The 3,534-nt window shown below is 40.7% G+C and overlaps 1 pseudogene; it reads right to left on the bottom strand.

Moving 5' to 3' along the window:
* Positions 1-1,053: 1,053 nt before the first annotated feature.
* On the bottom strand, positions 1,054-1,968 carry LOC133062749 (olfactory receptor 7G3-like; annotated as a pseudogene).
* Positions 1,969-3,534: the final 1,566 nt, after the last annotated feature.

Genomic DNA, 3,534 nt, shown 5'->3' with positions numbered 1-3,534 from the left:
AAAAATAAAATTAAAAAAAAGAAACAGTCAAATTCAATATCACACTGGCTGATTATAACATACATCACTCCATGATTGATACAAGGAGACAAAAAAGTCAGATTTCAACATGATTGACCTAACGGGTGGGCATATACAGAAAATGCACTCGATCACTGCTGAAATGATCTTTAAGCACAAACAGATCATCTACTAAGTTTGACCACAAGTGTGCATAACACACTTAAATTTCAAAGAATTTAAAGTGTGCAGAGTATGTTCTCTAGCCACAATGCAATGATACTAAAAGCCACTAACAAAGGCATAAAAATAAGTCCTCCATATTTTTGGAAACAAAGAAGCACACTTCTATATAATTCATGGATGAAAGAAAAATTCTCAATTGACTTTATTCTAATCAATTTCTCTGTATAGATTCCAGCAGAAATGAGGAAAATGAAGATGACTCAAAAGGAAGCAGATGAAATGAGAACTGGTTTATCAACATATCATGCTAAAGCAAATGCGTGTTCACAAGTATACAAACACATGAACTGCACATCTGATAATAATGACTTTTTCCTCCAGCTTTATGGAGATTAATTGACTTCTGTTAGCACCTGATAATCACACATTTGATTTTACTAGTGCTTAATCTAGATAAATTTCTATACACATGTATTTCCTGTTTCACTATTAAGTATGTAATATTTTGACTATTTTATAGATATCAAACTGAACTCAGTTATGTTGTTTGATAAATGACAGGTAGTAAAACACAAGATAGAAGGATTTTGGGGGGAGTATGGATTTCAGCAAACTGGGAGATCTTAGTTCTCCGATCAGGGATCAAACCCATTCCCCTTGAAGTGGAAGCATGGAGTCCTAACCACTGGACTGCTAGGGAATTCCCAGGATAGTAGGATTTAATACAAAGATACTTGACTTGAAAACCCATGATTAACCACTTTACTAGGAGAATTAAATTTTGGAAGAACCAGAAATTCTGGCATACCCAATATTTCATTCTCTTTGACTCATTCTAGAAGCCCACACCAAAAGCTGATGACAGAATCATGAAAAAGAAAATGTTCTGGAGATGGATTTCCTCAAGGCTACCTTTAAGTCTCTGTTCCTCAGGCTGTAGATGAAGGGGTTCATCATTGGAGTAATCACGGTGTAACCACTGAGGCCACTGCCCTCCTCCGGGGGGAGAGAATTGCTGCAGAAAAAAGGTACACCCCAACACAGGTCCCATAAAATAAGAAAACAACAGAGAGGTGAGACCCACAGAGGGAAAAAGCTTTATACCTCCCACCAATGGATGGGATTCTCTGAATGAAGGAGACAATCCGAGTGTAAGAGAAAATTATGCCTGAGAGAAGACCAACACATAACAGGTTAGTCACCAGATACACCAGGATGTCATTGATAAAAGTATCTGAACAGGCAAGTTTGAGGATCTGAGCAAGTTCACAGAAGTGGGGGATATTCAATCTGTGCAGAAGCTCAGCTGCAACACCGTCAGACTGTGGATCAGGGCATTCAGAGTGCTAATGAAGAAAGAAAGAGGCAGCAGCAGACCACAGAGACAGGGGTTCCTGATGATCACGTGGTACAGTGGGTGGCAGATGGCCATGATGGTCAGGAGTAAATTGTCCATACATATGAAAACCATGAAAAAATACACCTGAGTGAGGCAGCCTGCATAGGTGACCGCTTTGTTCTCTGTCTGGATGTTCGACAGCATCCTGGGGACTACAGTGGGGATGAAAGAGATGTCAACAAAGTACATGGGAGAGGAAGAAGTACATGGGCCTGTGTGAAGTGGACGTCACAGCTGACAGCCAGGATGATGAGCAGATTCCCAAGCATGGTGACCAGGTACATGGACAGGAAGAGGCCAAACAGGAGGGGCTGCAGGTCTGCATTATCAGAGAGGCCCAGGAGGAGGAATTCTGAGACGTCTGTCTGGTTTTCTGATTCCATGTTGTTGATGAGTGTACTGGAAAATATAGACATGAGTTACTATGAAATGGATACACAGACATCATTTGTTTGAGAGAAACTTTTCTTCTATGCCTTAAATTCTAAAAATATCAGGGACTTCCCTGGTGGTCCAGGAATTAAGACTCCATGCTTCCACTCCAAGGGGCACAGGTTTGACCCCTGGTCGGGGAACTAGGAACCTGCATGCTGGGTAGGGCAGCCAAAAATTTTTATTCTTCCCTTCAAGTTCCTCTACTCATTTCCTCCTTCTCCAAGTAATTTTTGAATAATTTCTAAATACTGTACTTTTTTTCCAATACTAAAATTAAAACATGAAAACAAGTGCTATTGTTTTTTTTCTAGGAACCATCATGAGCTTCTCAGGTGGTGCTAGTGGTAAAGAACCCGCCTGCCAATGCAGGAGATGTCAGAGATGTGGGTTTGATCCCTGGGTCAGGATGGTCCCCTGGAGGAGGGCATGGCAACCCACTCCAGTATTCCTGCCTCATGAATCCCATAGACTAAGGAGCCTGGCAGGCTACAGTCCATAGGGTCACAAAGAGTCGGACATGACTGAAGCAACTTAGCACCCACGCATGCATCATGCCTTCAAAGCACTTTATTTTCTCAGTATTAATTTATTTATTTGGCTGCATCTGGTCTTAATTGCAGCACTTGGGATCTTTAGTTGTGACATGCAAACTCTTAGTTGAAGTATGTGGGATCTGGTTGCCAGACTAGGAATCAAACCTGGGCCCCCTGCACTGGGAGCACAGAGTTTAGTCACTGGACCACCAGGGAAATCCCAAGGCATTTTAAAATCTATAATTAAATTCTGGTCAGTTCTTCATACAGATCAAGCCTGGTTAAGAAGTGAAAGTGAAAGTGGCTCAGTCATGTCTGACTTTTTGAGACCCCATGGACTATACAGTCCGTGAAATTCTCCAGGCCAGAATACTGGAGTGGATAACCTATCCATTCTCCAGAGGATCTTCCTGACCCAGGAATTGAGGCGGGGTCTCCTGCATTGCAGGCAGATTCTTTACCAGCTGAGCTAACAGGGAAGCCCTGAAGCCTAGTTGGATGACTTTATTTTCTCAGAGGATTTTTACCTCTATGGTTAACCTTATACTGAGCCTGCTCAGATTTGCAAATCTCAGGTATTGCTGGAAATTATAAACTCAGATTCTCTTATATCTCAATGTAAAAAATAATATCATTGATCCATTCCTTTAAATATTCTAACGCTATTGCACTGTGGGGAACAATCTGCAAGCTATTTTGCTAGGTTAAAAAATAGTATGATTACTAGTGTGCAGACAAGAGTTGAGGGATAACATAGATGTCTATCTGTGCATAAAATTTCTCTTCAAGAATCCATACAAAAATCAGTGCAATGTTAGCCTCAAAAAGAGGACTTTACTGCTAAGAAACAGGAGTAAAAGGGACATTTTTCACTGTTTTTGGTACCTTTTGAATTTTGAGCCACGTAAACGAACCTCTTCAAAAAATTAACTTTTTTTTTGCTTGATTTTCCTTGACCAAGATTTCTCAAAAGCCTAATGA

Source organism: Dama dama, chromosome 9 (genome assembly GCF_033118175.1).
Source record: "Dama dama isolate Ldn47 chromosome 9, ASM3311817v1, whole genome shotgun sequence".
Taxonomy (NCBI): Eukaryota; Metazoa; Chordata; class Mammalia; order Artiodactyla; family Cervidae; genus Dama; species Dama dama.
Note: the sequence above shows the minus strand (reverse complement) of the source record. Positions and strands in the feature narration are given on the sequence as shown.